Raw genomic sequence first — 24,990 nt, 5'->3', positions numbered from 1 at the left:
GACTTTGCTAGCGATGCTACACTGACAAATACGCTCTCATTTGCCGAGACGACAGTTAACATAGCCTTCAGCTACGTCATTTGCTACGACCTAGCAAGGCGCCATTACCAGTTTATATTGAGATTATTATTGATGTATCAACAAGAGCGATGTACACCAATTATGGATTAAAGTTAAGTATTACATCAACTACGTACTTTATTTGCTACTATTAATTCCCTTAACTGTTCCAGACCTCGCGCCAGCTTGCGTGAGCTTGCACGCGTGTCTTTCGGCTACCCGTCGCTGTGGATTGGCTGTCTTGCCAGTCCACAACAGACACTATGTCATGGATGTTCATTCTCTTCATTAGCACCCCAAAGTTCAAGAAAATTTAAGCAGATTATAGTGTTCTTCCACCTGCTGAAGAGTTTGAATATTATTTAGTGCATGATCGTGAAATGCATAACGTTGCTCCTTGTCCCTGAGCAAGCAACATTAGTTTAACATGTGGTGTTCACTCTGTTTAAGATTTTCCTGTGTCATATGTAAGCTTTCTCTCATGAACAGCATTTTGATTTCATTCACAAAAGTCGTCAGTATTCAGTCGGTGATACAGACAAAGATAAGCTCTTTGGGTTATATGTGCAATACGTAATACATATCTCTAGAGCGTGCCCTTGCAGAACACACGTGAAGAATTTCACCTCATACACCAGATCGTGTGAAATAGGTCCGGCTCATTTGCTGTCGGTGTTGGGCAACCAGCTGAAAGAGTGCGCATAGCGTATCAACAGCGAGATTACAGGACGGCTACAGGCAGAGTCGTCTTATGCTACCAGCAAGAGATTGTGGTTCCGATGTGGCAATGAGTGGAAATCCTGTAATGACAACTAAATATTTGATTGACAATAATATGTTTGTCTCCCAGGAAAGAGTTCCCGAAACTTTTGTTAATGCATAGGAAATATTGTTTCATAAAGCAGCTGGTTGTTTCAGAATAAGCCGGCCAAGGTGGCCGAGCGGTTCTACGCGCTACAGTCTGGAACCGCACGACCGCTACGGTCGCATGTTTGAATCCTGCCTCGGGCATGTATGTGTGTGATATCCTTAGGTTAGTTGGGTTTACGTAGTTCTAAGTTCTAGGGGACTGATGACCTCAGAAGTTAAGTCCCATAGTGCTCAGAGCCATTTGAACCATTTTTTTTTTTGTTTCAGAGTAGGTATTTTAGGGATAACCTCACTCAGTCTGGCTGCAGTCCAATACAGGATATTTTGTGGAAATAAAGGTAATTGTAATTTAGTCGAAGTATTTGATATTGATTGAGGTCATAATAGAAGTGGTACTAGGGTATCCCTATTTTTCGGCGAATACCTGCTACGTTCTACTTATAAAGCAAGATAGAATAGGTACAGGACATACACCATTTATCGGTATGTAATTCACTTCCGTTTGTAATAATGCTATTCCCACTCATCTTATCTTAGTCTTTTCTTGTTATTAAGATGTGCAGAAACAAGTTCCTTTCCCAAACGTGAGGCTCATCCATCTGTGTCACAGGTGGTACAGCGTGAGACATTTCCTACTCTCCGTGATGGACAAAGAAGTGGCATCGCTGAGACGCCTACAGAATGTCAACAAACAAGTACATCCTTCTTTGTCAGACATCGATCACTTGTCAGAGCGAAGAGCAGAAACTAAATATGGAAACACTACAGGCGGCTTCGGTAAGCCGAGCGTGAAGAAGTGTCAGTGCTGTGGGACATTGACGTCACACCTAACCTATCTCACGTACTCCAGGTATGGCCAAAGTGACCTTCCCAGAGCGGCTCTGGTGTGACCAACACCTTGTTCTCCAGGATTATTATTTCAACCCAGCTTTCTGTCCCTGCCACGCTTCCTCTTGATGCATAACTAGGACAATCTCGAACATTCTCTTTTTCCTATAATTAATTTATGAAAATTAAATCACATCACTTACATACAAAATCTCCGCTAAGTTTCTCAGGTACTGGCGGAAATAAAGCCGTGAGGAGGGACCGTGAATCGTGCTTGGGTAGCTCAGTTGGTAGAGCATTTTCGGGCGAAAGGCAAAGGTCCCTTGTTCGAGTCTCGGTGCGGCACACAGTTTTAATCTGCCAGGAAGTTTCAATTTTCTCTTGTTTATAACTATTCTCAATGTTTATTTCTTCGTCTCAGACATAATTTCCATTTTATTTTATCTCCATACAAATCATGCACGACCATGGTGGGGCAGGCCTCTTACATAATACTGGTCCATTATTCGTTCAAGTATCCATTCTGGTACTGCGTTAGTAGGGTGCTGTTATTCATTCACTCATGGGCTACGTTATTACACTTGAGATGTCCACGTATTCTGATGCGAACCAGTGGCTATTACCTTCTAGCTCGCATCCAACTACTGTGCCTAAGCATCTAATGTGACCACTCTAATCGCGCTGCCAGTATAACCCTGTCAATCTTCTTGTTCAGCCTCGCTTATTCTTTGATTAACAATTTTTTGTTTACTGCTCAGTTGCCATTTCTCTTCCTGTAATTCCGTTTACCTTTTACTCTTGCTCTTTCACCTATTATAACTACTATTCTTCTGTACCATACTAACCATACACATAATACGCCTCACCTTCAACACTAAAAATACCACAAAACATAATTCTTTTATCCCACACATTAATTTATTATATTCTATCATTCTTATCTCCTTAGCATGCTATAATCCTATACCTACAGTACTGGCCATTAAAATTGCTACACCACGAAGATGACGTGCTACAGACGCGAAATTTAACCGACAGGATGAAGATGTTGTGATATACAAATGATTAGGTTTTCAGAGCATTCACACAAGGTTGGCGCCGGTGGCGACACCTGCAACGTGCTAACATGAGGACAGTTTCCAACCGATATCTCGTACACAAACAGCAGTTGACCGGTGTTGCCTGGTGAAACGTTGTTGTGATGCCTCGTGTAAGGAGGAGAAATGCGTACTATCACGATTCCGACTTTGATAAAGGTCGGATTGTAGCCTATCGCGATTGCGGTTTATCGTATCGCGACATTGCTGCTCGCGTTGGTCGAGATCCAATGACTGTTAACAGAATATGGAATCGGTGGGCTCAGGAGGGTAATACGGAACGCTGTGTTGGATCCCAACGGCCTCGTATCACTAGCAGTCGAGATGACAGGCATCTTACCCTCATGGCTGTAACGGATCGTGCAGCCACGTCTCGATCCCTGAGTCAACATATGGGGACGTTTGCAAGACAACAACCATCTGCACGAACAGTTCGACGACGTTTGCAGCAGCATAGACTATCAGCTCGGAGACCATGGCTGCGGTTACCCTTGACGCTGCATCACAGACAGGAGCGCCTGCGATGTTGTATTCAACGACGAACATGGGTGCACGAATGGCAAAACTTCATTTTTTTTCGGATGAATCCAGGTCCTGTTTACAGCATCATGATGGTCCCATCCGTGTTTGGCGACATCGCGGTGAACGCACATTGGAAGCGTGTATTCGTCGTCACCATACCGGCGTATCACCAGACGTGATGGTATGGGGTGCCATTGGTTACACGTCTCGGTTACCTCTTGTTCGCATTGACGGCACTTTGAAGAGTGGACGATACATTTCAGATGTGTTAGAACCCGTGGCTCTACCCTTCATTCGATCTCTGCGAAACCCTACATTTTAGCAGGATAATGCACGACCGCATGTTGCAGGTCCTGTACGGGCTTTCTGGATACAGAAAATGTTCGAATGCTGCCCTGGCCAGCACATTCTCCAGATCTCTGACCAACTGAAAATGTCTGGTCAATGGTGGCCGAGCAACTGGCTCGCCACAAGACGCCAGTCACTACTCTTGATGAACTGTGGTATCGTGTTGAAGCTGCATGGGCAGTTGTACCTGTACACGCCATCCAATGCCCAGGCGTATCAAGGCCGTTATTACGGCCAGAGGTGGTTGTTCTGGGTACTGATTTCTCAGGATCTATGCACCCAAATTGCGTAAAAATGTAATCACATGTCAGTTCTAGTATAATATATTTGTCCAATGAATACCCGTTTATCATCTGCATTTCTTCTTGGTGTAACAATTTTAATGGCTCGTAGTGAACTTACACATCTTGGAGTTTCGTCTTTTCAGTGGCCTGTGTACTAATTATTTCGTTATCCATCATTCTCATACTCCTCGTTTTTGTAGTACCTACAAATCTCATTTTCACTTGGGTTTTGTCATATACGTTAGAGGTCTTTTCTCTTAACAATACAGTAAAACATAAAACACTTCTACACATTTAACTCTTTCCAGACTTCGTATACTCATGTAAGAATCGTGCATCTTCCTAAACATCACCCTCATGCCCCTAGCTCAACGCTACCTCGTAACTGTGTCAATCACAAAAATCCATACCCGTCCAGTGCTATTTCGAAACTAACTCAATTAATCAAAAAGAAAGCAAAATCTCTAATCTTCAATGTTTTCGGCTCAGTGCTACCTCGCAACTGGCTCAGTGAAATCATCATCAACAAAATATGCATGTCATTCTCATCATTACCACGGGTAACTTCATCCATTTGTTTGTACGAGTCTTCTTCCTTTGGCGTATTCTTTATGGTTCCCATGACTCACCTGATGACGACTGGCTCTGTCCCATACAAAAGAATACTCAATTCGATCCTACGACTCTTACAGACTACCTTTAGGTCACAAATACACACTTTCTTCCAAAAGACTTGAGACTGGATGTACCGTCTCTGCATCTTCTTACGCAATGTTTTGCTGTTAAATATCATCATGTGAGAAACAGCTGTCTCCTCTTCGATTTGTATCTTCTCAATGTTTCCAGTTCCACAGCATTGACATGTATTATTCTTCGCACGTGGTATGACCCACAAAATACATAAAAGAAGTTGTTGCTTAAGCATTTGCTTTTCTTAGATCTTCTCCTTGATTTCAGTAACACTTTATCTAATACAGCGAACTTAATTTTTCCTATTGACCCCTTCTTGTTTTCAAAACCCTTGTCTGGTTGCATACACATTTTCATTAATATTCCTCATATTACACAGACAACCTAACCTACAAGAAAATTATTTAGGTGGCATAACAATACGTTCTAATCTCACCAACACTTCCTAACACCCCTTTTACATGCTTCCTTTCTACACTGAGATTTCTCTGTGTGGCTGTATTGATAGGATGTCCACTGACAATCAGAATTCTCAATTCCATTCACGTTATTCAGATCTCAGAGTATCATATTTGAAAGCACAGTTCATGACTTACAAAAGTTATGGATTGAATCAAGCGATTATGGGAACTTGGAACCTACCAACCGTCAATCTGAAAAAAACTGAAGTAGTGGAAAGAGATAGCACCGGTCGCAGTCGTGAGCAACCTCGGAAGATATGGATTCTCAAATTGCCAAGATGCAAATGAAACTTGACAAGGCAGAAATGATGTCAAAATCTTATAGTGGGGACACGTAGGTGCTAGGGAGCGAGGACGTCGGTGAAGTGACATTACAGTGTGCTGGTGGACAGGCCACCATTGCGAACTTTCGTTCATATGCTCAAGTGAGTATTGACGGTGAGCTTGGAGAACTTCACCGCCAAACATCTGGTGGATAGTGCCTCGTAACAAACCAGTCCTGCGACGTCCCGGTAAACATAGATTCGCAAACGAGCCATTCATGGAATAACTTTGAAATATGAGTCGCCACTGCCTTCAGGGTCAAATATTGCTCCTAGCAGTACAAATACTTTTGAAATGTTAAGTTTTCGGTTAAGTCCTCATTTATTGCGACCATATTTCAGCCATAGCACATTTTGCTATCTATGCAAGATCACATCTAACACGTGAGTGTGATCCGAGAAAGACAGGTCGAGTGCGGTCTGTAGGCTGGCCTCCAAAGTCACCTGACTTCGTCTTCGAGATATTTACTGTAGTTCTCCTAAGTTAAAACAAATACTATACATATACATACTTATACATACGCCCCCCCCCCACACACACACATATACTACTATTGTAATTACTATTGTAATTTCTATTACTATGCAGGGAAATAAGTTTGTAATCAATCAAAGCATGTAACAACTTCAAAAAATATTATTACAAACTTCAGACTTTTAAAGAAAGCAATAAAATCAACGACATCTCATGCAACCAAAACGACTGAACACTAAACTGTAACGTGTAATGTGGTGAAGTAGTTTTGTATTTTTGCTAAGTTAGACCACGAATGAAATTTAAGTCCAATTAGTGTCTTAATCGGGAAGTCCCAATTTGAAATGCACTTGTGCTAACTAAGACAAAATGTTTCGTTCTGAAGTCAGTGCATGCTCGTAATAACACATTCTCAATCACGAGGGGAAATCAAACATGAGCCGAAATTGTTTTTTGTAAACTTTGTTGAATCATCCAAAACAAAAACATGCTCATCTAATTTTTTATACAGTATCCTGACTTTGCTACGCATTTTTTCCATCGAACTGGCAATTTTTTGATGCCATCCGGGAAGAGGGAAGTCTGTGCAGCCGCTTGCATGCGAATTCCTCTACCTCTGTGTTGTTCATCAAACTTGTGTCCTCCAAGACCTTCCTTCAGCATTCCAAACATACGGTAGTCGCAAGGTGTTGGATGTGGACTTTAAAGAGGATGTCCCTGATCTACCCTATGAATTTCTCCCAGTTTTCGCCTTGTTAAAACGGCAGAGAGCACGGCATGCAATTTCCAGTAGTTCAGTTCATCAATGACGATGGCTTTAACAATTCCATAGACTATTCCTACCATCGAAGCAATTTCGGAAAGTTTTATGCCACGAGCTTCTGCAATGAGGTCCTGTGAGGCACGAATATTTTCTGGTTTGATGCTCGTCCGTGGTTTGCGGTGGAGTATTTTTTCCACAGCTAGCTGTCGTGTCGCAAATATTTTATGCCATTCATACACTTCGGTCTTCGCAAGTGTTTCTGCCCCAAAATGCGCAAGCAGGCTCTCCAAAAATTTCCGCAGCATTGACGGTCATGTGCTGCGCAACACACCTGTGTACCGATGGTGTTGAGCCACAGTCACGCAATATTTTTGTAGAGAATAAACCGCTGTTTGACTGGGCTGCTGTTTTGGACTGCCTTAACAGATACGGTATGTTAATGGTTTAACAACTTTTAGCATTGTACTTGATAATGGCATAAAAGCTGAAATCTAGATATATTGTTTAAGAACTTTTGTTTTTGTGCTTGATAATAGCATAAAATCTGAAATCTACATAACACTGAAGAAAAAAATAAATAAAAAGCACTCGTGTACCTGTTGCTCACACATCGTGGCGTGATTCCAGCGGCCGCATCACGCTAAGTGCGGCGTCACAATGATATTCCAGACATCACCACCAAAATCCTGTCAAGGTTGCGCCTATTTCCGTCTACTACCACAGTTGACAGATTTATATTCCGGTTCATATTTGATACACGCTCCTATTTCATAAAGAGATCGTTTGTTGAATCATGTTTTTTGGACAGCTTCTAGTTCTATTAATGCATACACTCACCTGCATCAGTTTTCCCTGTTATCATATACATTCACCTGTGTCAGTTTCCGCAGTAAATTATGGTATGCCCTGTGTATGAAACAGCACCAGTCACTATGGTTACTTTTCACTCCCCGAATAAAACTACATTTTTCTCGCTGTTAGTTTTCCACTCTTAACATTTCCTGACACAATCCTCTATAGGCTTTGAATTGTTTCATTCAAATATTGGAATATCTTTTAATTTCCATTACTTCTTATAATTATCTGTTGATCACACAGAAAAATGCCTTTCATTAATATATGAATAATAAAAATGATGGTTAAGTCAACTGCTCTACAATCAGTCGACAAACAGAAGAGGAAGTAGGTGAGTCCACATACTGTCCACCAAGCTACGTCATAAGATGTACCTGTAGGTTAATTCTTATAGCAAAGTGAAACTAGCACATAGCCATCCATAACTCTCACCCGAATACAAGCTCAGTTGGCATAATTGTGTTGTGACGCAGACGTACAGAGCCAGTAGGAGCGCTTCCGTTCTTGGTGATTTTTGTATCTGTGATGACGTTGGTGCTTGTCACATTGACACCTACTTGTAAGTGGACCCAGACATCAAGCAGCAAGACGCAGAGAGCAATGTGTGTTGTGGCATTTAGCGTCTAGCGAGAAAACGGAGCTTTCCAGACCCCATTTCCTACGCTAAATTAAAAGACCTTAGTCCCCACTAAAAGTTCTCATAGTCTGTAAAGGGAGTTCAGTTACTCCGTGTAGATGCCACACATCTGAATAACACATGAAAAACAACATTTGCAATTCGTAATGCTCTTATTAGGCATTGAGTGTAAAACACTTTATTGTATGACAGGGGGAAATTATTGCAAGTTAAAATAAAGGACATACCCAGCATTTTTCGTGCTTACTCTTACATACCTGGCACCACAAATTGCACTCGGTTTTTGGCTTCGTCAACCAGCTTGCCCCCACCATTCTGTCCTTGGCATCTTCTTCCCTTGCTGCATGTAAATGACGATCCTTGGCCACCTGGTCTCTCTACCTCGTTTCAGGTTTTCCTAATGATTTTCACCCTTCAGGTTTCTTCTCTAACATTTCTATCGGTCTTGATCCCTCTTCACTTCTACAGAAGTGACCGTCCCATCTCACCCTGTTTGTCTTGGCTTCCGCAACGCTATGTGGTTCATTATACACCTCCTTGAGCTCCCCATTTTTCTTCTCCACCATTCTCCTCGGTCATAAATTGGTCCATATATCTTTGCAGCCTTCTCCCTCCCAAAACCTTTATCTTTCTCCCTGTATACTTATCTATTCTCCAAATTTATGCCCCATTTAATAAAATTTGTCTGATTATTGTTCTATATATCGTTATTTTGGTTCCTCTTGATGAAATTTTGGATGACAGTAGTTTATTGAGCGAATGTGCTGCTCTGAATGCCGCATTTATCATTGACTATATTTCTTGTTTTCCGTAGTTTCTGTAATTTACTCCGACACCCACATGTTAAAATTCTTCAGATTCTTCAAACACATGATCATCAATCTGTACCGTTCCCCTCATTTTTGTCCTGTAATTTCCTTCTACCCCTATGAACTTCGTTTCCTCGTCATTCATATCTAATCCAATTCCTTACAGTTTAAAATATCTTTCTTGACAGTAAATCATGTCATCTAGATTTTTCAGCGATTAATGCCGTATCATCCGCAGAGGGTAGTACATTAATTTTTATTCCTGTGCTAGTTCCCTCCTCTGCTTCACTAGTAGCATTCAGTGCTTCTTGTATTATTGTATTGAACAAGAGTATGATATTCTAGCTCCTTGCCTGATTCCTGTTTTTATGTCAAAAGCCATGGAATATTTTCCATTCATTTTCGTTGTCCATTTAGAGCCTTCTTGTGTAACTTTTACGAGATTTATAATCTTTGTTTGCGAGTCCTCTCTCGGGCATAGGAGTGTGTGTTGTCCTTAGCGTAGTTTAATTAGTGTGTAAGCCTAGGGACCGATGACCTAAGTAGTTTGGTCCCACAGAACCTTACCACAAATTTCCATATTTTTCCGAATTTCCTTCACAACATTTCCCTCTCTATGCTATCGTAGAACTTCTTAAAATCAGCTAAAAGCATTGCCTTTGATTTGTTGTATTCCCAGTATTTTGACATAGGTTCCATTAGCACAAATATCTGATCAGTGATGATCGATCGCCCATAAATCAGTAAATTCAGCACAGTGAATATGTAATATCTTACTAACTACAAGCAAATTTATCTTACATCGCCAGGCTCGACTGTAACTATGAAGCTGCACACGTCGATTGGCGGTTCAATTAAATGAGCCACGATTATTGAATGGAGAATCGATACAAGTTCAGAATGGCCATACTGTGGCTTCACTACACACACTAGAAAACAGAGGTTCGTAGACATTTGCTGACACAGTTCTGATAGCGCCGAAGCATAGGCACAGTTCACAGGAGACGGAAGTCTCTTCATCTGCCCGACTGTTGACACGGGCTGTGTCACCGCGAGTAGGCAGCACAACGACGTTACTCCAACAAGAACTTCCCCGAAGTGGTCAGGATCCGACCTCGACCAGGAGTGCACTCCTGGCCTGAGGAGACGCTGCTTCAGTGCAGTGGCGTGGCGGTGGCACCTCGGAACTACGAGGGGCACGGCTTCTTCCTAGCATCTCACTGACGCCTGGTGATACCACTTTGCTGTGCACTGTCTCATGCTGCGCTCGATACTCGACGACACTGCAGTACCCACCTGTTATCTCTTTTAAATACGGTTCCCATCTTTGCTGGAGAATCTTGGAGCACAGTTTCTAGGCTGTGGTAATTAATGAGATGCCTCTATAATTTCTGCATTTCTGTTTACCACCATTTTTATGGATTGGTAATATGATCACTTCTTTCCACTCAGGTGGCATTCCTTCTTCATTCCAAATGTTGGTCAAGAGTTTGTGTACTTTTCTGGTGATTGTATCTCGTCCCTTCTCAAGTAGTTCAGTTGTTGTTCCCTCTCTCTCAGGAGAAATTTCATTACAATTAAATGAGAAGTAAAATAGATATATTCTTCTCAGTTAACTGAATTAGCCTTTCTACAGAATTCTGCCCAAGTGCACCTCTTTTTTTGGACCTTTGTCCCTCATCAGCGCAAGGTCGATATGGGTATCAACGAATTTGGCATGGTTAGTTCAAGGGAGGCCGGATTCCCTTCCTGTCGCCACCTCTTAAGTTCCCAGGACGTAAAATGTGTACCACAATTCTCTACGAGTAGTGTCATTCACGTGAAAGCAAAACTTCTCTAAATGTTTGCGATTGACGTAACTGAGGCAGTGCTTCGATACCAGCCCGGTGTTCACCTACTGGGTTGTGGAATACAGCCTAAAAACGACATCCAGGCTGCTCGGTATACCGAACTTCTTCTTTAAATAGCCGGGCCTATTTGATCTGGGACCGGCGCACCTTCCACGTCCTGGAAGTAGTGCTTTAGTGATCACGGCTATCCGGACGGGTTTTTTGTCCACGTGCCCACCACACTGAAATATAACAGCCTGCTAATCTGTATAAACCACTTCTCATACGTTACTATATTAGTATAAAAGTTTCTAAAAATGTATGTGGGTTTTGGAGATTTGGGCGAAAAACCTAAATGTGCTACGGGTGTTCAGTAAGTAATGCAACACATCTTTTTCGCGGCCAGTTTCGGTTGAAAAAAATGTGAAATTTATTGTGGGACGTTGTTAAATATTCCCGCTGCAACCACTATAATTTCATGAAGCTTAGATAGGCGGCATCGCTATACGTAGTCTTCAAAATGATGTCTATAATAGAAGGGCGTTCCAAGCACGTAGTGTCATTGAATTCCTTTTGACGGGAAACCAGAACATCGCAGATATTCATAGGCTCTTGCAGAATGTCTATGGAGTCCTGGCAGTGAGTGAAAGTATTGTGAGTCATCATCTCTGCGGCTCCTGCAATGTTGGATCGCGTGGACACTCTCATTGAGGTGATCGATGGATCACAATCAAGCACCCTGCACTCAGCTGGACTTCTCTGCTGATAGTCCTGACACATTCGTCCACCAGTTCATGTACTTAAAGGTGAGTGGAGCTGGGTTCCTCGCCGCCTACCATAAGACCACAAAGAGCAACGAAGAACCATCTGTGCAGAATTTCTTGTGCGTTAGTGGGCTGATAACGACTATTTTTTGTCGAGCATCGTCATAGACAATGAACTGTGGGTTCTTCACTTTGTACCAGAAAGGAAATGCCATACTATCTCTTCTCCAAAGAAAAGATTCAAACACGCACCGATGAAGTCATGGCGACGGCCTTCTAGGACTCTGAAGGTGCTATTACTTTGATGTGTTCCCTCATGGTGGACCGAACAACTCTGACGTCTATTGTGCTAACCTGAGGAATTTGAAGAAACGAATGCAACTTGTTGACGCAACAAAAATTCAAACGAACTTCTCCTTCTCCATGACAACGCAAGGCCTCACACAAGTTTGCGCATGCGAGAGGAACTCACAAAACTTCAAGGGGATGTTCTTCCTCATCCCAATCTCGCGCCTTCCATTTTCCTTCTGTTTGGCCCCACGAAGGGTACTTTCTGCGGAAAGCAGTGCTTCGACGATGGGGAGGTTACACATGCAGCAAGGCGTTGGCTCTGACGTCGACAAGTAGAGTAGTGCCATGTGGACACATAGGGCCCCCCAGGTGGTCTAAGACGTAAGGCCGTTGGATCGAACGGAGATTATGTTGAAAAATAGGGTTTTGTAGACAAAAGAGTGGGGAACAATATGGTGTATTGGAATCCTGGATAAAGCCCCTCGTATTTTGTCCGTAGCTTCCATTTTTCGTGTGATTCTATTCACCGTTTCAGACGTATCAGTTTGTATCGTGATGAGTAAACTTCATGTCAGGTTTCGGTGCGGCGTCAGGCATAGTGTGATTCTTGGCCTACTGAGCTTGAATCAATATGTCGCAAATAACTCACTCTGGACGACGGTCTAATTGCGCCCGGGGACACTCTACTGGCAAGTACCAATTAGCGCTGTAATGGGGCTCACTCAATTAGGGAAGACTTTTGAAAGACATTCCTGCCGTGTGGGAGGATTTTCTCTGTCCACGAATGCTTGTTCGAACCTTGATTAACGGCAGCGGGTGTTACATATTCTTGTTGGAAATACTGGCTGACATTTTTTTCTGCTTTTTTGTAGGACAGAGAGCGGTTCGCTATCTAGTTATGTACAGCTTTAATTGGAATTCCTGCTCGTTACCAGTCGGTGCGGCAGGGCGTAATTGGAGCCGGCGCGAGAGGAACGCGAGGGTAATTCCCACGAGGCCACTGGCACTGCCCCCATCCCGCCCCCATCCCGCCCCCGCCGCGAGCCGCGCATCAATCAGGCGACCCGCGACGCGCCACGCCATATCGCCCCCGCAAAAAAGAACGAACCCCAACCTGTGAGTCCCACAACACAGACTGCTGACCTCCACTTCCACTCTGGGTACGCAGTTGTTACCTTTATCACTGTTGAAACTTCACGTGACTAGTACATGCATTTTTTGTAAGCAGTGCCGTACAAGATTATTTGCAAGTAGGCCTACGTGCAGAGTTTCAGAAGACGACTGCGCGGAAATTACAAGACACACAGAATAGCGACACATACAAGGTGATTCAGGTGCCCCTTACGATGTCATTTTATGCAACCTGCAATGCATTTGTCCTTCAAAAGCCAAGCGCGAAATGTTCATATTCTTTCGCTTGCTACGTGCCAACTACTGGCCCTACAGAAAAATGGAGAGGACGTTTCTGTTGGAAATTTTATTTGGTTAAATTTTGTAGTGGGATACGTTTTCGCTAAAGGCAACAGTACCAAAGTGACCTTCAAACACCCCCCCCCCCCCCCTCCCCCCTCATCCACACTCATCCGTCATTGGTCAGAATTTCTTGTATGTTGTTCATGGCATTACCTCCTACCATTGCACAAAACTTTGCATATGCACTATTTCCCACATTCGATCTTTTTTGTTCTTCATCCACTGGCCTTATTACGCTACCGACATAGTCGAGCACTTACGAACTGTAAAACTGACATATGTCTAAATTTTACCTAACAATTTTTTGAATTTTAAAAACATAAAATAAACAATTACAATGTCTATTTGTCTGATCGTTTAACAAGGGAACTAATGTGCTTGTAAATTTTATGTTAGGATCGTATAGTCAGCGTAATTGATTTTAGCATAAAGTTTACAAAAGTCGTTTTTCTTTCATTACCTTCATGGGCTCGTTTAAATCAGAAATTTTAATGAAATAAATGACTACGCTTGTGGCGTAAAGCCTAGTCATTAGACACCAAAAAAGGTCGAATGTCAGGAACAAACTAGAAATCACGAGTGGTCAGGGATGAATGTGGGGACAGAGGTACGTTTGAAGGACACTTTCGTACGTTTCTCTCGGATAGCGCGAAAACCGTTGCCCTCAGAGGAACGTTATCCCAGTAGAATAATTAGCTACATTAAATTCCTTCAAAAAGTTCCTGTTGATTTTTTGCTGTAGGAGTAATAGTGTTTACGTAGTGAGCGAGAAAATATGAAAATGTCTCACGAGGCTTTTGAAGATCAGATATAAAATTGCTCGTTGCATGAAACAACATCGGTAGGGGCAGCTGGTTCAGTCCGTGTAGAGCATATCCCCAAGTTCCGATTCGTAATCCTCGCCGTGGAGCAGTTGCGGAATGCGTCACTAGGGGGCAGGACCGTTATAACATATAACGGAGCGATGCGTCCGCTATGTGTCCTTGAATTCGCTAAATGTAAGTCAATAGTGCCGGTTCGGCGAGTATTTCGTACCAGGCGTCTCGCAAACGTTCCAAGAGAGAAAACAATCCTTAGGTCATAGAAAATGGGAGCACGGGTGCAGACCTGAGTTCTAACCAATTGGGGGAGCCTTATCTCCTGCAAACTGATTAAATAAAGACTATGCAAACTTAACTGAACAATATGTTATTGACATTGATTCCAATTTTGTGTTGTGAGGTCCTTGCCCTCCAACACAGAATGAGTCATTTTTACCTCTAGTTTCCGGATGACAGAGGGGAGAAGGTGTGTGGGAGCGGGTAGGGGAGAGCTGGGGGTTTTCCCAGAAGGGGAATAGAGGCCTGAAACTGAACTGGGGAAGGGGTGACAAAAACGTGTCCCTTTTCCCAGAGGGATAGGGGAGGAGGCGAGGGAGGTGGAGGAGTTGGGGTTCCTCAGAATTAGGGATTATCCCCAGGAGGTCGTAAATCAATCAGCTGCCACAATTTAAAAATGAACATACTAATTCGATATCACGAGAAGAACCGTTTGATGTAAAAATACTCTGAAGCGCCAAAGAAATTGTTATAGGTATGCATATTCAAATACAGAGATATGTAAACAGGCAGAATATGACGCTGCGGTCGGCAACGCTTATATAAGACAACAAGGGTCTGGCGAAGTTGTTAGAACGATTACTGCTGCTACAATGGCAGGTTATCCACATTTAAGTGAGTCACGCTGCGGTCGGCAACGCTTATATAAGACAACAAGGGTCTGGCGAAGTTGTTAGAACGATTACTGCTGCTACAATGGCAGGTTATCCACATTTAAGTGAGTCTGAGCGAAGTGTTATAGTCGGAGCACGAGCGATGGGGCACAGCATCTCCGAGGTAGTGATGAAGTGCGGATTTTCCCGTACGACCATTTCACGAGTGCACCGTGAATATCAGGAATCCGGTAAAACATCAAATCTCTGACATCGCTGCGGCCGGACCTACAAGAACGGGGACCAACGACGACTGAAGAGAATTGTTCAACGAAACAGAGGTGCAACCCTTCCAGATATTGCTGCAGATTTTAGTGCTGGGCCATCAACAAGTGTCAGCGTAAGAAACCACTCAACGAAACATCATTGTTATTGGCTTTCGAAGCCGAAGGGTCAATCATGTACCCTTGACAAATGAACACCGCTTTCCTGGGCCCGTCAACACAGACATTGGACTGATGATGACTAGAAACATGTTGCGTGGTCGGACGACTCTCGTTTCAATTTGTATTGACGGGATGGACGTGTACGCCTGTGGAGACAACGTGATGAACCCATGGGCCCAGCATGTCAGCAGGGGACTGCTCAAGCTGGTGGAGGCTCTGTAATGGTGTGAGGCGTGTGCAGCTGGAGTGATATGGGATCCCTGATACGTCTAAATACGACTGTCACAGGTGGCACGTACGTAAGCATCCTGTCTCATCACCTGCATCCATTCATGTCCATTGTGTATTCCGAGAGACTCGGGCAATTTCAGCAGGACAATGCGACATCCCATACATCTAGAATTGTTACAGAGTGGCTCCAGGAATACTTTTCTGAGTTTAAACTTCCGCTAGCCACCAATCTCTCCAGACCTGAACATTGTTGAGCAGATGTGGGGTGCCTTGTAACATGGTGTTTAGAAGAGAGATCTCCCCCTCATAGTCTTACGTATTTATGGACAGCCCTGCAGGATTGACGGTGTCAGTTACCTCCAACACTACTTCAGAGATTAATCGAGTCCATGTCACATCGTGTTGCGGCACTTCTCCGTGCTTGCGGGCACCCTACATGACATTACGCACGTGTATCAGTTTCTTTGGCGCTTCAGTGTATTATTAATAATATGTACATATAGCCAGTCATACTAAGAGATTTTTGAATACAGTAAAATGAATTGGCAACCAATAAATCATTTAGGCTCCTCTTAGATTGAAATTTATTAGTCGTTAAATTTTCATGACTGTTAGCGAGTTATTTAAAATGTGTGTTCCTGAATAATGGAAGCATCCAGGATCGATATAAGTGACTTTAAATCTTGATGAAGACTACCCTGGAACTAAGCTGTTTACTTTAAAAAGAGATATAATTTATAAAAAATATTAAAAATTTCCCGCGACCACTGAGGTCGTGAAAGACGGAGCACCAGTTCAGAGTAGAATGTAATGGGGAAGGGGCACATACCATTTTCAGTGGAGCAAAGCATTTGTTGTGAGTGGCTTAGGGAAACAAGAGAAAACATAAATTAGTACGGGCAGACAAAAAGTTGAGTTTCTGTCGTCCAAAATGCGAGTCCAATAACTTAACCCCTCTCCGTTCAACGAAATCGAAATTTCCTGCCGGTGGAGGAAGCGTCGCAAAATATTTCCGAAGTCGATCCGTCTTTACGGCTGACGCGCGCAGCGGCCGGCCCGGGATCACACAGCCATATGGCAGGAGATTGCCGCCATAACAGCGCGACACGCTCCCAAAATGTCCGCCGACGCCAGCGCCGCAGCCGGAAGGCCGCCGGTGGAGTTCGCCTGTCGGCTTCCACGAAAGCTGCGGGACGCGAGGCAATATCCGGCGCTCAGCGTTGCACACACACACACACACACACACACACACACACGAGAGGGGCACAGAGCTCGAGGCAGGGCGACCAACCTTGTGTCTCTGATGTCTGCATCCTACCTGTTCGACAATCTTCACATAACTCTCTTTCTAGAACATAGCATATCATGTTATAATGTTATGCTATGCAGAACGCAATACTTGTCCAGTAAACAAAGTGATATCATATGTATTTTAACATTTACATTAATCGACCGGCAACTGACGCTCCGTTATTCCCAAGTTCAGCTCTAGCTATACACGGTCCAATCACACTAATGTGACCACCGCATATGTTCGACGCAAAGTACGGTTACCACTTGCGGGTGGCAGGTGGCATCATTGGCAGTGGAGAGTTCATAAAGCGTGTCGGCACCATGCGACCGATGCAGTTGCTGTAATGCGGAACCGGAGCGATTTACACTACTGGCCATTAAAATTGCTACACCAAGAAGAAATGCAGATGATAAACGGGTATTCATTGGACAAATATATTATACTAGAACTGACATGTGATTACATTTTCACGGAATTTGGGTGCATAGATCCTGAGAAACCAGTACCCAGAACAACCACATCTGGCCATAATAACGGCCTTGATACGCCTAGGCATTGAGTCAAACAGAGCTTGGATGGCGTGTACAGGTACAGCTGCCCATGCACCTTCAACACGATACCACACTTCATCAAGAGTAGTGACTGGCGTATTGTGGCGAGCCACTTGCTCGGCCACCATTGACCAGACGTTTTCAATTGGTGAGAGATCTGGAGGATGTGCTGGAGGGGGCAGCAGTCGAACATTTTCTGTATCCAGAAAGGCCCATATAGGACCTGAACACGCGGTCGTGCATTATCCTGTTGAAACGTAGGGTTTCGCAGGGATGGAATGAAAGGTAGAGACACAGGTCGTAACACATCTCAAATGTAACATGAACTGTTGAAAGTGCCGAGCAAGATATGACCCGCCAGTATGGCGATGAGGAATACACGCTTCCAATGTGCGTTCACCGCGATGTCGCCAAACATGGAGGCGACCATCATGATGCTGTAAACAGAACCTGGACTCATCCGAAAAAATGACGTTTTGCCATTCGTGCACCCAGGTTCGACGTTGAGTACACCATCGCAGGCGCTCCTGTCTGTGCTGCAGCGTCAAGGGTTACCGCAGCCATGGTCTCCGAGCTGATAGTCCATGCTACTGCAAACGTCGTCGAACTGTTCGTGCAGATGGTTGTTGTCTTGCAAACGTCCCCATCTGTTGACTCATGGATCAAGACGTGGCTGCACTATTCGTTACAGCCATGCGGATAAGATGCTTGTCATCTCGACTGCTAGTGATACGAGGCCGTTGGGATCCAGCACGGCGTTCCGTATTACCCTCCTGAACCCACCGATTCCATATTCTGCTAACAGTCATCGGATCTCGACCAACGCGAGCAGCAGTGTCGCGATACGATAAACCGCAATCGCGTTAGGCTACAATCCGACCTTTATCAAAGTCGGAACCGTGATGGTGCACATTTCTCCTCCTTACACGAGGCATCACAACAACGTTTCACCAAGCAACGCCGGTGTGGGTGAGAAATCGGTTGGAAACTTTCCTCATGTCAGGACGTTGTAGGTGTCGCCACCGGCGCCATCCTTGTGTGAATGCTCTGAAAAGCTAATCATTTGCATATCATAGCATCTTCTTCCTGACGGTTAAATATCGCGTCTGTATCACATCATCTTCGTGGTGTAGGAATTTTAATGGCCAGTAGTGTACCTGACGACGAAAAGAGGATTATCTTTGGATTTTGTGTCAAAGGTGGGAGCGTTTCCGAAACGGCTAACTTTGTGAACTGTTTGCGTGCCGCCGTAGTTAAAGTGTACCGTGCATTTCAAAATGGAGCTACGCAATTCTGACGCTGAGGCAACTGTGGTGCACGAAGGACCACAGATGATGCGGAGATGTGCACAGGCCAATAGACGTGCAACTGTGGAGCAACTGAGAGCGCAAATGAACCGAGGGGCTACCAACAGTGTCCTCTCAACGACCGCTTGGCGAACTCTGCTGCTTCTGGGCTTCCACAGCCGCCACCTGGTTCATGCACCCACGCTTACTGCTGCTCATTGGCGACTTAGGCTGGAATTGGAACGGCAGTATAGTCTGTCGGTAAACTGAAGAGCGACCGAGCGAATCCCACTCTGCCTACCCAGCCACGTCACAAGGCACTTCTACAGGCTATTTCACAACGCAATATTGTAGAATTTTTCGGAACACGTATTACGTTCGAGTATAATGTCTTTTCTTGAGACTAGAAATCTACTCTGTAGGAATCAGCATGGGTTTCGAAAAAGACGATCGTGTGAAACCCAGCTCGCGCTATTCGTCCACGAGACTCAGGGGGCCATAGACACGGGTTCCCAAGTAGATGCTGTGTTTCTTGACTTCCGCAAGGCGTTCAATACAGTTCCCCACAGTCGTCTAATGAGCAAGGTAAGAGCATATGGACTATCAGACCAATTGTGTGATTGGATTGAAGAGTTCCTAGATAACAGAACGCAGAAAGTCATTCTCAATGGAGAGAAGTCTTCCGGAGTAAGAGTGATTTCGGGTGTGCCTCAGGGGAGTGTCGCAGGACCGCTGCTATTCGCATTATATGTAAATGACCTTGTGGATAACATCGGAAGTTCACTGAGGCTTTTTGCGGATGATGCTGTGGTATATCGAGAGGTTGTAACAATGGAAAATTGTACTGAAATGCAGGAGGATCTGCAACGAATTGACGCATGGTGCAGGGAATGGCAATTGAATCTCATTGTAGACAAGTTTAATGTGCTGCGAATACATAGAAAGAAAGATAGATCCCTTATCATTTAGCTACAAAATAGCAGGTCAGCAACTGAAAGCAGTTAATTCCATAAATTATCTGGGAGTACGCATTAGGAGTGATTTAAAATGGAATGATCATATAAAGTTGATCGTCAGTAAAGCAGATGCCACACTGAGGTTCATTGGAAGAATCCTAAGGAAATGCAATCCGAAAACAAAGGAAGTAGGTTACAGTACACTTGTTCGCCCTTTGCTTGAATACTGCTCACCAGTGTGGGATCCGTGCCAGACTGGGTTGATAGAGGAGATAGAGAACACCCAACGGAGAGCGGCGCGCTTCGTTACAGGATCATTTGGTAATCGCGAAAGCGTTACGGAGATTCCACAACGCAACATCGGCCCTGCCGCGGCGCGAGCTATAAATCTGTGGCAACACCGTGAACAGATAACTTACGTTTATTTTTAGACAAATGCGTTAAGACCACAAGGGATACAAAAGACGATAGCATCTTCTGAAACGCAACATTATAGAGTAAATAACATTAACGTAAGAACGGAAGTCAGGATCCTACTACAAACGTAGAAGCAAATGCCTGTTCATGTGAATGTACTGGGTGATCAGAAAGTCTGTATAAATTTGAAAACTGAGTAAATTACGGAATAATGTAGATAGAGAGGCATAAATTGACACACATGCTTGGAATGACATGGGGTTTTATTAAAACAAAAAAAAAAAAAAAAATACAGAAGTTCACAAAATGTCCGACAGGTCAGAATAGCAATAATTAGCATAACAAAGTAAGACAAAGCAAAGATGACGTTCTATACAGGAAATCCTCAATTATGTCCACCATCATTCCTCAACAATAGCTGCAGTCGAGGAATAAGCATGTCCGGAGTTATGGTGAGGCATTGGCGTCGGATGTTATCTTTCAGCATCCCTAGAGATGTCGCTCGATCACGATACACTTGCGACTTCAGATAACCCCAAAGCCAATAATCGCACGGACTGAGGTCTGGGGACCTGGGAGGCCAAGCATGACGAAAGTGGCGGCTGAGCACACTATCATCACCAAACGACGCGCGCAAGAGACCTTTCACGCGTCTAGCAATTTCTTTTGGTTTTAATAAAACTCCATGTCATTCGAAGCTTGTGTGTCAATTTTTACCTAGCTATCTACATTATTCCGTGGTTTATTAAGTTTTAAAATTTATACTGAGTTTTTGATCACCCGGTATGCTCCTCTATTGCTATTCGTAAAACGAACAACATATAATGCAATCAATCTGTATAATTTAAGACTTGTTCTAACTTGGTGTTTCTACTAAAATGTAAAAGTTCTCTTTGAAGGGTAGCATTGAAACTTGAATTCTTCCAACACGAAGAGTGTTTCAAAAGTAACGAGCAATTTATAATTTTGTGTATTGTATTAGTCCGATTTGCACTACTTTTTTGTCACTTTCTTCGTAAACATGTCTGAAAAGTATGTGTACAAAGTTGTGCATATTCGGTATTTACTCTGTTGTCAGCTGTCAAAAAGGTTACATGTGTTTTGGTAGCATCAACGATTATTTGTTTCGTGTAAAAACAGATTAGAGAATCTGTGTTAAATTTTGTTATTAGAATGAAATAGAGTGTATGAAATTTTTAGAAATGTTAAATATTGATTTTGATGTGCCTGTTATGAGTAAACCAAGGGCATACAAGTGGTTTAAACATTTCAAAGCTGGCCTTATAGGACAATGGTTTTACAAGCATGGATGAAATTAAAAATGCACGTTAAGAGACATGTAAACTATCCCGACCAAACAGTTCCTAAAGTGTTTCGGGAATTGGAAAAAGGACTGGAATAAATGTATAGTATGTAATGGGGAATATTTTGAAGAGGATATCATTGCTGTAAATTAACAAATAAAGTTATTACCAAAAAATAAAAATTAATATGTGAACGCACCTCGTATGTCAAGTTTTTACTTAGAATTCCAGAATCGGGTTACACGTTTCAATGTAAATTCCAGCAAAATAGCTATTGCGCACGTGTTTTGAGCAATATGGCTTAGAATCAGGTGAATAGTAAACGAGATAGAGATTTAGTGACAGAATACATTCCAATGCTGCTGTTCCATAAGATCAAAGGTTTTACATGATTGTGAAACTGTCTATAACGATGGGTTTCCTCCCAAAATAATTAGTTTTCCTTCGTAGTGATCACAGTAACCCAAGCGGCCTGCTTTCACGTTCCTTCCTTATGCGTCCTACTGTGGCGAGGCTGACATTTGCGTGAACAGCAGCCCTTTGGTTGAGACTGCTAATATTAGCCAACAGTTCTTCTTGAGCTGCCTCTTTAAAACACGCTGTAATAACATTAGAGACGATCAAACGCTCGTTACTCCGCTAATACTTCCTCTTCTTCGTATTCTGCACATTTTCTTGCAGTTCAGGGCGGTTATCCATCACTTCCGAACACCGAAGTGTATCAGTGAGAATACAAAGTTAAGTTACTGGCACTAGCAACTAAGATCATACGAACAGAAACGACGTATATCACTGCACGTCGATCCAGCGGGCAACTGATTTTGGGTACCCTGCAGGCCGATGGCAGCGTTCTTCCGGGAAAGGCCACTTCCCCCACCAAAAGCGCTGCTCGCTCTTGAGTTTGTAGACATACTATACCGGAAGTGGACGTCCCCGGAGTGGCGACAGGTGAATCATGCTTTATGCTTCATCGGATGCATGACATTTGGCGTGTACAGCGTGAAACATCTGAAAACTAACACCGTGCAAGAATCGTCGGAAGTGTGTGGGCCGAAGGAGGGAGCGTTATAATCCGGCGAATGTTCTCCTGGTGATCCGTGGGTCATCTCGTCATTCTGGAAGGCGCAGTGTATTAACAGAGGTATGCAAATATCCTACCCATACATGATCCGAAGAGCACCACGACGTGTTTATCGTATTCCCCCGGCCATCAGGCTCCCCGGATTGAAACCCAGCCGAGAATCTGTGGGACCTCATCGATCGAGATGTTCACGCCACTGCATTTCAACTGACAAACGTAAATCAGACGTAAATTAGCCCGCCACGGCACTGGAGTCGGTATGGCTCCACACTGCTGTCGGCACTTTCTGGTACCTCATTGACTTTCTTCCTGGAGGTCTCGAAGTAGTCTGTGCTACAAAAGGAGGTTTCCTGACATTTACAAATTCTTTATTAATTTTACACAGAACATTGTTTAGTGAAACATGGACGATAAATAGTTTGGACAAGAAGAGAATAGAAGCTTTCGAAATGTGGTGCTACAGAAGAATGCTGAAGATTAGATGGGTAGATCACATAACTAATGAGGAAGTATTGAATAGGATTGGGGAGAAGAGAAGTTTGTGGCACAACTTGACCAGAAGAAGGGATCGGTTGGTAGGACATGTTCTGAGGCATCAAGGGATCACCAATTTAGTATTGGAGGGCAGCGTGGAGGGTAAAAATCGTAGGGGGAGACCAAGAGATGAATACACTAAGCAGATTCAGAAGGATGTAGGTTGCAGTAGTTACTGGGAGATGAAAAAGCTTGCACAGGATAGAGTAGCATGGAGAGCTGCATCAAACCAGTCTCAGGACTGAAGACCACAACAACATTGTTTAGTGGAACTGATCTGTCTGGCTTTGTAGGCGTGATTAATGATGAGTTTTTGGGTGTTATGCCGAGCTTTTTATTCCATTTTACGCACAATTCGATGACGGACACTGTCGCTATATTCAAGTTTTGTGAGCTGACATTTATGGGTACTCACTGCCTGATGTCCCTTGCTCCTCTCTTTGACTGTTTGAACAGTCTGCCACATATAACACACGCTGGATTCGCATGGAATGTCGTACACATCCGGCCTTCTAATATTATCCTATTCGACATTACTTCGTAAAGAACATCAGTGACACACTCGATTGAAACAACCAAGCGAATTAGGTGTCAGCGACCACTGCCTCGAGTATAATCGAGAAATGAAACACGTCGATTCAAGAATCACGATAAATGGAAACTCCTTGTGGTTAGGGCCTCCCGTCGGGTAGACCGTTCGCCTGGTGCAAGTCTTTCGAGTTGACGCCACGTAGGCGACTTGCGTGTAGATGGGGATGCAACGTGATGATAAGGACAACACAACACCCAGTCCGTGAGCGGAGAAAATCTCCGTCCCAGCCGGGAATCGAACCCGAGCCGTTAGGTACGACATTCCGTCGTGCTGACCACTCAGCTACCAGGGGCGGACAGAATCGTGATGCAAACGGTAAGTTTCTGGAACAGGGTAAGTAAGAGGCCTATCGAAATATAGTTGTCGGAAAATTTCATAAACCGTGACGGAGATCTCAATTTCAACATGCCTTATGATATGGCCAACAGTTTATTTGGATCCTGCCAATCATCTCATCTACCAGAGAATGTGCGTTTTACGGAATAGCAATGAAAAGCAAATGAGTGCCATCAAAGTCCGAAGCGGGCTAAAAATAGCAGCGTGCCACCATAAAAATAGTTCTTACTTTGGTTGGAATCCTAGGGATCAATTATGCTTAGAAATACACTGAGGTGACAAAAGCCGTGGGATACCTCCTAATATCGTGTCGGATTTCCATTTACCCAGTATAGCACCATATGGCATCGACGCAACAAGCTGTTGAAAGTCCCCTGCAGATAAATTGAGTCATGCTATGTCTATAGCCATCTATAATTGCGAGGGTGTTGCTGGTTCAGGATGTTGTGCACGAACGAATCTCTCCATTATGTTCCGAAAATGTTCGATGGGAGTCGTGTCAGACGATCTGGTTGGCGAGATCAATCACAGGAATTGTCCAGAATGTTCTTCAAACCAATCGCTAACAATTGCGGAGTTGCATGACAGCGATGTTTGGGAACATGAAGTCCATGAATGGCTGCAGGTGGTACCCAATTACCCAAACATAGCCATTTCCACTCAAAAATCGGATTAGTTCGACCAGAGGACCCAATCAATTCCATGTAACCACAGCCCACACCATTATGGAGCCACGACCAATTTGCACAGTGCGTTGTTGTCAAAATGTGTCCATTGCTTCGTGTGGGTCTGCGCCACACTCTAACCCTACCATCAATTCTTTGCAGCTATAATCGGGATTCATCTAACCAGGCCACTGTTTTCTAGTCGTCAAGGGTCCAACCGATATGGTC

Source organism: Schistocerca serialis, chromosome 7, assembly GCF_023864345.2.
Source record: "Schistocerca serialis cubense isolate TAMUIC-IGC-003099 chromosome 7, iqSchSeri2.2, whole genome shotgun sequence".
In the NCBI taxonomy this organism is placed as follows: Eukaryota; Metazoa; Arthropoda; class Insecta; order Orthoptera; family Acrididae; genus Schistocerca; species Schistocerca serialis.
The sequence above is the reverse complement of the archived record's forward strand: the minus strand, read 5'-3'. Positions refer to the sequence as shown.